The 14,193-nt window shown below is 39.7% G+C and overlaps 1 protein-coding gene across 8 annotated transcripts in view; it reads right to left on the bottom strand.

The window, feature by feature from the left end:
- Positions 1 to 14,193, bottom strand: part of ZBTB20 (zinc finger and BTB domain containing 20) — an 814,580-nt gene that overhangs the window by 294,081 nt on the left and 506,306 nt on the right. For 2 of the 8 annotated variants that reach the window (XM_082460053.1, XM_082460047.1), the window contains exon 1: positions 13,434 to 14,191. The exons of 5 other annotated variants lie outside the window; for them this stretch is intronic. The gene's annotated coding sequence lies outside the window, so the exon portion shown is untranslated. Of the gene's footprint in view, positions 1 to 10,965; positions 14,192 to 14,193 lie in introns of those variants that run through there. One more of the 8 variants, XM_082460057.1, reaches the window with a different exon arrangement.

Below are 14,193 nucleotides of genomic sequence, written 5' to 3'. Positions count from 1 at the left end.
TGAAGCACAATAATTTTTTCCTACTGGGAGGGAGTTTGTCTCTTGAGTGGGACAGAGGCTGAGAGGCAGCCTGCAGCAGGAAATACACTTAACAGGCAGAATCCAGGAGGATCAGACAGCATCCGAAAGGCGTTAGAGATGGTGCCCGGAGATAGCAGAGATGTGTGTACTCTTGAGGCACGATTGAAAGATGATAGATGGTGGGTAACCATGGTTTTAAGAGTCCATCGTCACTGGCCACAACAACATTGGCAGTCAACATTTGCAAGGTCTCTATAATTATGTCAGTGACCAGAGCTAGCCTCCCAGGTTAGGCTGGAACAACAACTAACAAGCTGCCCCTAGCCTCCTTCAGGATTCAAATGATAAAGCCACAGCCATCACAGTGGCGGTGGCGGCAGCAAGAGCACGGCTTTGACCTGCAGTTCTTGCCCATCAAAGAGTTGTGCCCTGTCTGCTCCCACTGACAGGCAGATAAATACAGAGATCTGCTGGCAAGTACATATTTATGTGTAGCTACAGCTCCTTCATCCAGACCTATGGAGGATGCATAACAGCTTCCAGTGGTGTAACATATGCACCCACTAATGGGGTGAGACCCATTTCTCACAAATGGGTGAAAAGAAGCCACAATATGCAGGTCTTAACCCTGGTTTGTGGCAGAAGCCTGTCATTCCGTTGCAGGCCGATAGGTCTCCTATTCAGACAGTCCTTGTTTAATTTCCCAAACACCCTTCCTCTAAATGGTGCGCCACTCTACACTCTGCAGACAGACAGGTTTGACAAGCAGAACCATCAATTTCACATTCCCTATGCCAACTGCTGGGGAAAATTAGGCTTAGTAAGTACCTGGGATTGACTGGTGGGGGAGCCAAAAGAGTTCGTCACTTAGGAGGTATTTTCCGCATCAGAACTCAAGATGGAAACCTCATGGAGGGCTGTCCCTGTTCAAAATGCATGAAACCAAGAGAGTCCATAAATGCTTACTGGTGGTCTACTGTGGGGCATGTGTTATGCTGAAACCAGAAGATAAAGAGAAAAGTAAGGCATGGTCCTGTCTGGAAGGAGCTCTGAGCAGGCAAGAAAAGGCAGTCACTCGAATAGCCATAAGATAAAATGGGGCACTTGCCTTAGGAAGGAATCACAGCAATGTGCACACATGACTCTTGGCCAATAACAACTTGAATATAGATGTGATATGCTGGTCAAATTGTTACCCTTCAAGAAATGTCAGAACTGTCCAAAGAAAAGGCTAACTGAGTGCATGACTGATAATGATGGCACACAGCAAAAGACAAGTTAATGAGTACTGTTTCTCACAACCAAGTACAAGAATACCCTTGGGGTCTCTGAGACCGTCCAGGAGTAAGACAGAGCTTGGGATGTCCCTGAAATCTCTGCTAGCATATAGTCTCTACTGAGGTTTCCTTTTGGTGTTGATCTGGTTTAAGTGAAGAAGGAAGGGAGAAAATGTAGAAGGGTTCTGTCGCTATTTCAGGAGTTAGATAGTGAGAGTTAAGAACTATATAGTTAAGAACACTCCTCCAGAATCTCTCCTGAGAGGATCAGCACTCTTTGATTTGCTAGATTTCCCACAGAGTCTTGCCTATCAGGAACTCATAAGTATGAACCCAAAGGAGTCTGTGTGTCCCCTAAGTTTATTCCCCAAGCAGTCAAACTTCGAGAGCATGTTACGTTGTTCAGGAATATAATATAATAAAGCTTCACTGATTAGAGGCTTGAGTAAGCCTGAGGGTCCATTCTCCATACTGACCCTGCCTTATAAGTAGTAATGGACTTCACTAAAATCAAATCAAAAGGCAAAAAGGATCCCACATTTAGGAGATACTTTCCATTTAAAGTTATGGTGGGGGCCAGGGTTACGGTTGGTAGGAAAGAGACACAGAGAGTGCCGTTAATGTTTTTAGAAATGTCCCTTTTTTTATCTCCACAGTCATGACTGTATTTGAATTTTGGTTGCTCTGCATCTGAATGATGGCAATTACGTCTCAGCTAGAGGCATCTCGGACTAGTCTCAACCCCCTCAAACCACCCTGCACACTATAGCCAGGTTAACTCTTAAAACACCCCTTTCATTATTTTTGCTTGCCTCTCTAAAACGTGTCAATTATTCAGCAAACCCTTACTGAGTTCTAACTGTATGCCAGCTATTGTTCTCATCACCCACATAAAATAAATTTTGGACTCCACCTGCCTTTCCAAATTCATATCCTAATCTTCACGAACATGGATCTTATTTCCAATTTCATTACTTCCTGTATGCATCAACTTCTCTCCCATTGCTGTGCCTTCTTTCAGGTTAAATATTTTCTTCGTTCTCCCTACTTCTCTGTTATCTGGTATCACAGCACTGCATGCCATCTTCCCTTCTCTCCAAAAGACCCTTTTTTCCTTTATCCTTCAACGCCTAGCTTTTACATCCTCAGCTAAAGTTCTCCCTCTGCTATCAAGCCTCCCATATACCATTAGAAACCTCCCTGATGTGAATTCTTGCAGCACTCACTGACTTTCTTTACTGCTCATTTTGGTGCATAATAACAGGCTAGTGATTTCCACCTAATTAGTTTTAGGACCTAATGACTAATCTCTGCAACAAGACTATACAAACTAGAAGCTCCCTGTAAGCAGGTATTGTCTCTGATAATAGTAACACTGATAATAGTAACCCTGTTAACTATTGTGAGAAATACTAATTAAGTTTAGTATCATACTTGTTTCTAAATTTAAATTGTACCTCCTCTTTAAAAAATTTTTTTCTCTCCTTTTTATGAGTCCCTTCCCAAAAAAAGTGACAATAAGAGGAACACAATAAATATGTCAAAATGTAATGGTGAATGGTGCTTACCAGCTGCAACGATGTTGGATTTTGCTGTTAGTTTCTCTCCCTTTTACATGTGATATTTACTATTAGATGTACTCTACACTAATGCCAACATTGCTCAATTAAATTTTACATTAATTAAGTTTGTTAGCATCAGCCTAGGGGTGGAGCAGGTATAGGGCAACTGAGACCAGGTTCAGGATATCAGATCTCTGACATTTATCAAGGGACTAAGATAAGGACCATTGTGGAGGCATAACAAATGGTACAACACGTGGTCTGCCAAGGTGGTTGAATGCTGTTTCTTACAGATAGGGCTTGATATCAGCTTTCACTTACTATTGATGTAAGCGTATTTTTCTCAAAATATAATAAATATACAAAAGGGTGTGTGAAACACATGATATGAAGATCAAAATCAAGGTTAGAACCAAGGGTATCAGATTAAAATACAAATGGATAATAATCACTTATAAGATTAAAGTTCAGATTTCAAATGGGAAGAAGGTATAGGCAGAGGCATAAAGAACACAGTTCTAAGGATAGTGTCAATGGTTCCACAAAGGAAAAGATGAGGCAGATAGGAGGGCAGGCCTACTATAGTGACTGGATATCAGTACTGAGAGTTTCAAATCAGGCAAGAGGAGAAAAATAACTAGCAGAATCTGGACTGGAAGACAGAATAATAACTAGGGTTAGTGAATGCAGTGGCCTAGATAAACAATGAGGTTAACATTTAGAACAACAGGTAGCCAGCACTAGGACCAAAGTGAAGATGGCGAAAATAGAACATTCATTCATTCATTCATTTACTGCACATTTATTTATTGAGCTGAAACTATAATGGTGAACCCATCTATAGATTTGGACTAGATCATGCTTAACAGAATTTATGATTTAGGAAGGTCTTAAGGGATGAGATGAGAACAACTAGAGTGAGTAATAGGCGTGAGGACCAGCCACTGCGTAATTCTGCATCAAGTACTTAAACCAGTGTGAAGGCTGAATTTAGTATCAAACCCACCTCATCCAAAGCATGGAGTCCTTATATGTTCTCTGCTTAGGAAGACATTGAAATTAACATATAGGTGAAGCTTAAGCCCACAGCTGAGGTAAGGAAGCACTGTTAGGTGGATGGCGTGTGTGCATGTGTGTTTGCGTGTGTGTATGTGTGTGCATGCACACACATGTGTAGAAATTTTCCTAACAGGTATTAACCAAGACTCTATAGTTAGGAATAAGCGATGAAGAGGAGGATGATAATGGTGATTATAATAGCAGCTAATGTTTATTGAGTGCTTACTGTATATCAAGTATTGGTTTAATTATTTTACATTTATTAGATCATTTACTCCACATAGTAATTTTATGATGAAGGTATCATTATCATCCCCATTTTATATATTAAGAAACTAAGGCACAAGAATTTAATAGCTCTCCTAGGGTCATATAGCTAGTAAGTGGCAGAGCCCAGAGAGTCTGCCCTCTTAATCACTCTGCTATGCTGCCTAAATCCAGGAAAACAATAGGAGAGTTGTACTTCTTCATGACGGAGCTTATCTATGTCTACATAATATCTCTCTTTTTTTTTTTTTTACCTTCCCATGGATATAAATGGTTTGAGGATACTCTTACTAGAGCAGTATCGCTTCTCAGAAATGTGACAATGGCATATTATGTTGTTCAGGAATATAATGAAAATATCATGTTAACAGATGAGAGAGATTCAGCTCTTATAGACTTTAATTTTTAATTATACTATTTAAGCAATAAAGAAATAGTGCGATGAAGCAGTAGAACAATAGTCAGGCTAATATGGAAAGTAAAAACTTCAGTCTCAGCCATTAATTGTGGGTCCAGCTATCTACCTCTCCATCCTCCATTCCTCTACAGGGTGATATAAGGGTTAGTAAGATCACCGAAAACACATTTACCTTATGAGGAGTCATAAGTTCTATTACTATTGTGGTTTTCTGAACCATGATAATCCTGCTGGGATTTTGTATTTAAGACAGTACGTAGATAGATGATTCCCTAGCCCAGGAAAGAGAGTGACCAAATAAAATGTCAGCCATAAGGACTGAATAAGTTTAAACTCTGGTGTCTAATTTTGTAGTGGCCTCTCTGGACAAAGTTGATAGTTGATGTAGGGGCACAAACGTTTTCATTAAAAACCAAAGAGAAACATACACAGCTTTGAATCTTTCCTTGTTGGTCTCCTGGATTCAATTCCAAAGCATCATCTAATAAACACAATTTGACAATTTGCAATTTTATTTAAATTTATTTTCTTCAGAATATAAACATTCAAGTCAATTATTATGGCTTCCAATTTTCAGCTTGACTATATCTCAGGACAGAATGGACCCTTTAGACATCTAGGGAATCACTTTTGTGGGGCATTGTATAATCTGTACCTTACTGGATACTATTCTAAGACTATCCAGTACTAGTATTTTCACAAGAGATCATGGGTCAAGGCAAAGAGAGGAAAGAATGGGGCAAACACTTACAAGCTGTAAACTCTGATGTACAGGTAAGTTTAAAGGTCCCAACTTTTCTAGCCTCAACATGCTGGAAGACTCTGACCTTAAACAGAAATAGAGAATGTCTTCAACCAGGAAAACAAGAACACCTATACTCTGAACTTGCTGGGGAGTTTCTGGCCCCTTTTAACATTTGACCTTCAATGAATAATATAACTGCTTTTAGCCCTTAGCCTATACCAGCTGCAAAGGTGACAGGTACCTGTCATATTTTAGGATGGCTTATCACCTCAGCCCCTGGAGTGATTTGAGTACTTATAGACACAAAGAGAGAAACATAAAACACATATGTATAGGCAGGGGTCCCTCGGAGGTGGCGATTAGGACTAGGCAGTAATTTTAGCTTGAAGTTCCTATGACTTAAATAGCCACTTGAGCTCTGCTCTTGCAGTTTACGATGTCAATAGAACCCCTAAATGAAATTACAGCCTTCTGATACACAGCAGGATATCCTTTCTTTGCCGTGCAATGTACACGGCCAGGAGAAATTGCTCTGTATGTGGAGTTTCACTAAAGCAGAATTTATCATAAGGCTGCTCTGCTAAAATATCATTATGCTGTTATTCACTGGATAACACATCTAATGACTCGGGGTGCACTTGATAGCCACGCTTCAGTGAACACAGACGCACGCCCTGACGTGAACTGGGCACTCCAGTACTTCAAAGCGCTATCGATTTCGATTCTACCATAATTTACACCTGGCTTGTTTTGCCAATAGCTTGAACCCATGCTAACACCAGAACATACACATACAAGTATTAGAGGAATCAGAAATGAACGGTATGGCGACATGCATGCAGCAAACTTTCCAGGATTCTGCCTTTATAATCTCCCTTAATGCTAATTAAATATTCTGTACTACTTTCTCTGTTATGCTTGGACATTTCCTCTGTTAGCACTGTCCATGGTTGGTGGTGATAGTAACCTCTTACATTTTTACAAACTGTGGGTGCTTTCAGGGCAGGATCTGGGTAGTAGTCGTCTTGGTTCCTCCACAATCTAGCACAACGGCTGGCACATAATAGTTGCTCAGAATAATCTTCTCTAAGACTCCTCTTTCTCTCTCTGTGCCATAAATGTGCTTTACTCCAAGGATCTGCTCCCTTTTGCTTTCTGTCAATAAATTTTCCTTGAGAAAAGTCCACTCTGTAATTTTAACTATTATCCTGAAGCTGACGACTCAGATGATTGCCAAACTCATCTCTATCCCTGACCTATCTCCAGCTTTCCTGACTAAATCCAACAGCCTACCAGGCATCAGTCTGGATAATTCCCCAACATCTCAAAATTAACACATTCAAAAGCAAATTTATCATCTTCCCCCAGCCTACAAAACCCATTCCTCCTCCTCATAGCTTTACTTGCTTAGTTGTATAAGGCAGAAACCTGGGAGCAATCCAAAACTCCCCCTCTTGATGCCCAGCCCAAAGGTTATTAAGTTGTGTCCATTCTGCCTCTTATCTCTCGAACGTGTCTCTTCCGCCCTATTCCCAAAGTTATTGTCCTAGTTCAGAGCTTCATTGTGTTCTGTCTGAACAATTTTAGTTGCCTCCTAACTCATTTTTCTGTCTCTATTCTCCCATTCCTCCAATCTATCCTCCACCCTGCTGCCAGAGTGATCTTCTGTAACACAATTTGATCATTAACCTTCTCTACTTAAAACCTTTCAATGGCTCCCCAAATGCCCCAAGATGAAGTTAAAACATCTTTGCATGGCAGTCAAGGCCCAACATGATTGTTCCCTGCCTACATCTATAGCATCATTTCTCCACACTCCTCTATTGAACATTAGCGATACTTGTTCCCCAACTCTGCTATGCTATTTCCTATTTAAGTGTCTTTGCCCCTTCTGGTCCTCTTACTGAATGTTCTTCCTCCCTCTGACCATCTGGGAAAATCCTTCAAGGCCCAGAAGGGACTTATTAGCTCTTTTATGAAGCTCTCCCTGACCCTCTGCCGCAAGGTGCATTCGGGTAAAACATTCACTGTTTTGTGCCTCCGAGGTTCCTTGAGCATCCTCCAGTTACGATACTTAGCATATGCCATTATCCCTGCTTGCTTCCCTATCTGTCTGTCTACCAACGAGCAACTTGAGGTCACGTCTTTTCATCTCTGTATTGTCAGTGACAAAGCCAAAACCTTCACAACAGCATATAAAGGCCCACGTGCTCGGGCCCCCACTGCCTTCCCTGTCACATCTACCATCCCCCTGCTTGCCCATTCTGATCCTGCACACAGACTTCCTTGTTACCCCTCAGACTTGCCTGATACAACTCCATTTCTGTCCAGGGCCTTTGCACTTGGTAGTTCCAGGCCAGAAATGCCTTTGCCTAGATATCCACAAAACTTGCTTCTTTATCTTTTTCGGATGTTGTCCCCTTAGTGAGGCATTCCGTTTCTACCCAGTCTGAAATTGCAACCTTACTCCTGACACACACGCACATATACACACACACACTCTCTCTCTGTCTCTGTCTCTCTTTCTTATTTCACTTTTCTCCACAGCACTTATCACTACCTAACATACTATATATTTTACATATGTACCTGTTTGTCATCTTTCTCCCCTGCCTAAAACGTAAGTATTTTGAGAATAGAGACTCCTGTTTGTTTTGTTTACTGTAGTATCCTCAGCCCTTAGAAAAGTGCTAGGTGCATAGTATGTGCTCCTTAATAAATATTTGTTAATAAATGAATCAAGCTTTAGCTTCTAGAATAATATCTGACACAGAATATGGTTCAAAAATGTTTCCTGCATTAATAAATAAATGAGTGAATGAATGAATGTTAAATCCATGTTTAATGAATGTAATGAAGAGACAGTCTTTGTAATCTGATCCTCATAACAATGCTGGTAAATAAGTCAAATGGGTACTATTATCCTCATTAGACAAATGAAATAGATGAATAAGGATAGGAGCCTAAGTTAAGGCAATATGGGTAGTTTAAGGTTTGCTACTCTTTTAACTCACTGTTAAAAGGAAGAGACATTTTTCTGCATTCTGTTTATGATGCACGTCTAACATTTATTACACTATTTTGGTTCCTTTTGACTAGGAAGGCAATTAACAGGAGATGCAAGGTGCTAACACTTTTTATTACAATTTGTGTCTTTCCTTATTAGGTGCTTTTCATAAAAACAGATCCTTTTCTTTCATTTTCAAAAGTGGATTAGGCACTCATACAATTTTGCCCCTCAGAGTGGTTTGAACATGACTACCCAAGAGGACATCATGCTACAAATCCTGCCAGAATGAACTGGAAGGTGAGTGTGGCATTTGCAGCTTGAGAATGAACAGGTTGTTTGGTGCCAAGTTTGCGCTAATGGAGATGTCCTCTACGTGTTAACACTCAAAGGAGAACACATTCAACAACAAAACATTTCAGTTTTTGGCATGTCTATGGAGAGTTAACTTTCCATTGTTCAAGGGTTAATTATCCGTTATGTGAATCACTCCTTTTTCTCCCTCTGGCTGCTTACATCTAGGAATTCAGTTTACTGGAGGATAAATAGGAAAAATAAAAAGAGATGGAAATCAAACTAGTACATATCATTTATATATATTAGAAGCTCTAGAAAAGAATTCAGTGTAGGAGACAGAATTAGATGTAGTTTGGGGATTGCCAAGTTGATTGACCATTGATTGACAGTTGATAACAGATATAATTAAATTTCACGAAATATTTTGGCTTCTTTTAATTATTGTTTATTAGGGTCAGCTTGTAGTAATATGAAGTTAGTCTCCGGATGTTATTCGTGTCAGCAGGGTACCATTTAGGGTGTTGGAATGGGCCCCTCTCCTCCGATGTGTCCAGAGCACCAAATGTGCCTTAGTGTGCTCCAGCTTACTGACTGAGGAAGCACCAAGACATCCCACCAATTTCTTTACTTATTCATGAGAAACAATTGCCCTTGGCTATTTTCAGCTATTATTTGCCTAAAACAGGGCATTTAATTAGTGCCTGTTAAGATCGTGGAAATGATTTGGCTGCCTGTCCTCTTGCCCCTCTCTTTATTGTGCTGTCTGTCTGCCCCACCCCTCTCCTGTCTAGTTCATGGGCATTCATAGCTAGTCTTCGTGCCTTTCCACATCTGACATCAGCCTGAGCTCCTTAGATGCTGAGTTTGAGGAAAGGAAGAACCACTGACTGACTGTAAGCAAGTACTGACAAGCTGGAGGAGCCTTTGGTCAATATGACACATTAGAGGCCAGTCTGGTACTTTCAGACTGCAGGAGCAGACCAACCTGGGTATTTGGCCCCCTCATGAGTCCTGGAAAATGAATGGAACCACTGCAAGCTCAAGACTCCATGTCCCATCAGAAATCACCTGGGCATTGTGGAGATTACAAAAGCTACCTTGGCAAACGACTGGAGTTGCTGTCAGCTAGCTGGAAGATCTAATATGAGAGTTTAAGGGATTCAGATATAGAAGAATCTGTTGATTTGTTTTCTGGATGTATTTCTTCCTTACGATAAGCAATACGTACTCAATGTCAATGCACTGCCATATAGATATCATCCGTCCATTCATCCATTCATTCATTCATCACATATTCATTGATCCTCCATTCAGATTAAGGTAATTTGACATTGGTTGGAAGGGAGATAAATAAACAGAAAATGTAGTACCTTTCCTCTAACCACGTGTAGTTTCATACATATAAAAAAACTTCAATTCAAAGCAGTACATGATAAGTGTCAAACAAAAGCTACCGATTTTTAAAATGCAATTAATGTCAGAAGGGGAAGTTCACTTTTAATCTGGGTTATTATGGAAAGCTTCAAAGAAAAGTGTGACTTCACAAGAATATGTCTTGGCTGGTTATCTTGAAAAGGTATTTGGGAAATTATAGTTGCTGATGCTGATATGTAAATACAGCATCAAAGTATTTAATGTACAACTAAGTAGCCGAGAAACTAGAATAAACTGGGTCATTTGTATATAAATTCATTCTTACAAAATAAAGTGAATCATTAAATATATTCTCAATTTTCAGATAATTAAAAGCAATTTAATTTCTTTCTACTTCATTTTAAACTACTTTATACATATAGCAATTAATATTTTGAAGTCGTACATAAATAGAATTTAGGCTCATAATCTAACATGTATGTTCTATGAAGGATAATTACCAATCTTATCAGCTAACCAAATCTTATCTTTTGCAGATATTGTTCATAAATATTTGTGTAAAATTTCTGTGTTGTCAGTGTGATAAAATGTCAACTACATTTCACTTATGGTTTGATTTGCAAAACGTTTGATTGAATTCAAAGGCAAGTAAGCCTAGCTAGGATTTGGTTATATTTTTAATAGTTGAATATAGGTATGTGATTATGCATAAGATAACATACATATACAATCACATGATATAATGAATCAACGCCTTCGTCCTAACGTTTAAAGATATGTATCTTTTGAAAGGAATCGCATAAATTCAAAAAGCATTTCTATATAAATAAGAAAGAATAATTTCTTACTGGGGCAATAATAATTCTGTTATTTAGCAATGTCATTTGTGTCTCTTTGTGACTGCCTAATTAAATAAATATAACATAGGAAGTACTTACAGCAAAAATGCACATGCAAGATAATATACATTTTATAACGTGCATCCTCTGAAATGAAATAAAAATTTTGGGGATCAGCACTGGAAAACTGAATTATTGATAGTACACTATGAAGGTTTATAAGATAGGTTTTGAAAAGATCAGGTAACCATTTACAACCATTTAAATGGAAAGAAACACATCATCATCTTGCCTTTTTGTCGAAGGTGTACTGATCAAATTCTGACTTAAATACTCCAACTTAGCCATAGAATTCTTTCTTCCACAGCCATGTGGAACTCCAGATCTTGGCAACAATGAAGACAATTTCTCTGTCAGTTTATATTTTTAAAATGTCATCTCTTGGGATGTACTCTTAGATATTTGTGTTTACCTGTTTTCTGCTTAAAGATGCTCATAAAATTTCATATACAGGCTACAGGATTTCAATAATAAAATATTTTCTAAGTATTAGATATACAGCTTGCCCTCAGTGCAGTCCTAATAGACATCATCCCTACCAGAGATGAACAGACAATTCTCCCAGCAGTCTGTGCAGCCTAAGTGTTAACTGAGGAAGGCACAACCTAACGTAGGTCTTGGTGGTAACGGGGTAAAACTAGTTACATTTTTTTATATCAAACTTTAAAAAAATTTTAACACTATTTTCCCTTTCAACTTCTTTCTTTTGAAAAAAAGAATTAATGGAAAATCCCCAAGAAACATTATACATACAAGTAGTATGGTCATAACTAACATGGCCTAACTGAAATAGGCAAGTTTTCCATTATATACCATTAAACTTTCAGCACACTGGTCCTAATAAAACTCTGGGACTGCTTCCTATCACAATGACAGCTCAGGAATTTGATGTGCCTCACAAACTATAGGAATTGTGAAAGGAAGCTGCCTCTTTGTTCTAGAGGTCACTGACAGACCCTGATGAGGCTGTAGCAGGGGTCAGTCTCTGTAGGGACCACAGGGATAAACGAGCATGCGTGAGTTCAACGGTTAAGAATCTGAATCGCCCAGAGTAGCAAACAAAATTCCAAAGCCAAGTATCACTGTAATATGCTGGATGACTGTACCAGCTTGGACAAGAGTACACACAACAGGCACACAGAATACACATCTGGTTAAATGTAAAATCAACTATTGCTAAAGCATTTTCAACTTTTAGGAGGAATCTACTGGCAATGTGTTAATAGCAAGGAAAACTAAAACAATAAAATAGCATCTCTTTCCAAATATTTAAGAACATCGAGTAAGTGCCCCTTAGGCTGGGTTGTGGTTCTTGGAAGTTTTAGCCTATGAGAACCATATTGGGGACTTCAAAGACTCCTCCCTCTCTCCAAAGAGCAATTCACTTCAGATGCTGCCACACAGTCAAATGCTTTTATGGCCACCATGTTTTTTTGTTTTCTGTTTTTTCCACTCTTAATATTTTGGAACATGCTGGATTCTTGAAATTGGAAAGAAGACAAGAAAACACAGTAAGATCAAATACCTCTGAAAGAGCAACTAAGTAGGGACCTGATGGTAAAAGACAAATACACATTCCAACCGAAACTCCACTTCCAGGGAGAGTGTGAATTATTAACAAGGACACGGAAGGCATGTATTGGCACCAAAAGCTGGTCTGTTGACTCCTCTGCTAGTCTCATATCAGACAGCATGCAACCACCCCCATTTCATTCCTTCGACAACTTCCCAGAGCACACTCAATCAGAATCTCTTATATTGAGGACAATACTATATTTGGGTTTAATACTGTGAGGACAGTCATCTAGTTTTCCTCGGTCACAATGATAAATTTCCCTGGAACCAAATAAGGATTCTCCTTGCATTCTTCTGTTTGATATCATGAATGCAGAAGAATAAAGGAGAGGGTATGACAAATAATATTTTCCAAAGGTCGGGTGGAGGGAGTTTCCCTAACATTTAAAAACAGCCAGTTCTTAGCAAAGTGATCTTTAGAAGAACAGTATTAACAATATTCTTCTGCTATGCATCCACTTCTCTTTCTTGCTTAGCTGGGTACGTTATGTATTCTGAGCATAATGTAAATGTGCAGAAGAGAGATGCATGAAAAGTTGGTAGAGAGAAACTCCAAACAAACCATGAATCCCACTTTCACTTCCCCCTCCTACCACCCCGACTACTACCTCCCAGCTGCACTCACTCACCTATCTCCCTCCTCCCACAAGCATGTTTGCCAGGCCCGCCAAGGCTGACATCCATCGGTGGCAGCATGAGACCTAAGCCTGCAGGCTCCTCCTGAGCACAGACTCAAGGCTCAGCCATTGTCCATAGAGTGCTCTCAGCTGTGCACAGTAAAATCTTCATCAGGCCGTTGGATTGTTTGGTAGCTTTTTAAAAAAACTGCATTCTTTTTTTCCTTTTGAAAAACACTCGTTATTTCCTGACTGCCTCAGAGACACCAAGAATAGAATCCTTGACACATCAAATTCTGGAACCTCACCACTCACCAGGACTATGGTTCCTGATCCAAGGAGTATCGACTGAGAATCAGCACAGTCTCTTGAGAGTGTCCAGGCCTGGCTGCTAAGCTCCCTGCTCTGATTAGTTTGTCAAGTTCACAGTGTTCCAGAGTGCTGAAGCACAGAAATTAGGGAGGGGAGGTGGAAGGAAAATCACTGGAGCCTCTTACGATCTAACTTCTACTAACTGAGAGGAAATGTCTTATAAATAAACAACAGCAAGAGAAACAAAAAAAAAAAAAAAAGGAAAAAAAGCCCATCCCGTCCTGCCAGAGGAATGTTCATTATTGTCTCCCGACGGAAAACTTTACACCACACCAGAATGCAGCCATGTCTCCTGAAACTACCTCCCTCAAAACAGAAAGAAAAAGAGAATCAGAAAGAAAAGGAGAACAAAAAAAGATTTTTTTTTCATTTCCTTGAATTCTGTTGGGAAGTTCATGTCAGTTCCCAGTAGACAAACTAAGCAGTTCCAACAGTGTCACTGCTCTAGGATTTCTTGTGGAGGCTGCTTATTAGCAAAATTTCATTTCTGCCCAGATCATTGCTGTGCCATCCAGACATTTTCAGAAGGGAAGTTCAGGGAAGGGGTGGGGGGAGGGTGCGATTGTGGAGGAGAGGAAGGAGAGGACAAAGGAACATTCCTGATGAACCGGAATGCCCTAGACACGGCCATGAAAAAGCCAGCTCCACCCGCCACCCCACTACTGCTTGTTGAGGACTTGGTGATGCAGTGTGTTTAATCTAC

This window comes from Balaenoptera physalus (assembly GCF_965194825.1).
Source record: "Balaenoptera physalus genome assembly, chromosome: 4".
Lineage (NCBI taxonomy): Eukaryota > Metazoa > Chordata > Mammalia > Artiodactyla > Balaenopteridae > Balaenoptera > Balaenoptera physalus.
The sequence above is the reverse complement of the archived record's forward strand: the minus strand, read 5'-3'. Positions and strand labels throughout refer to the sequence as shown.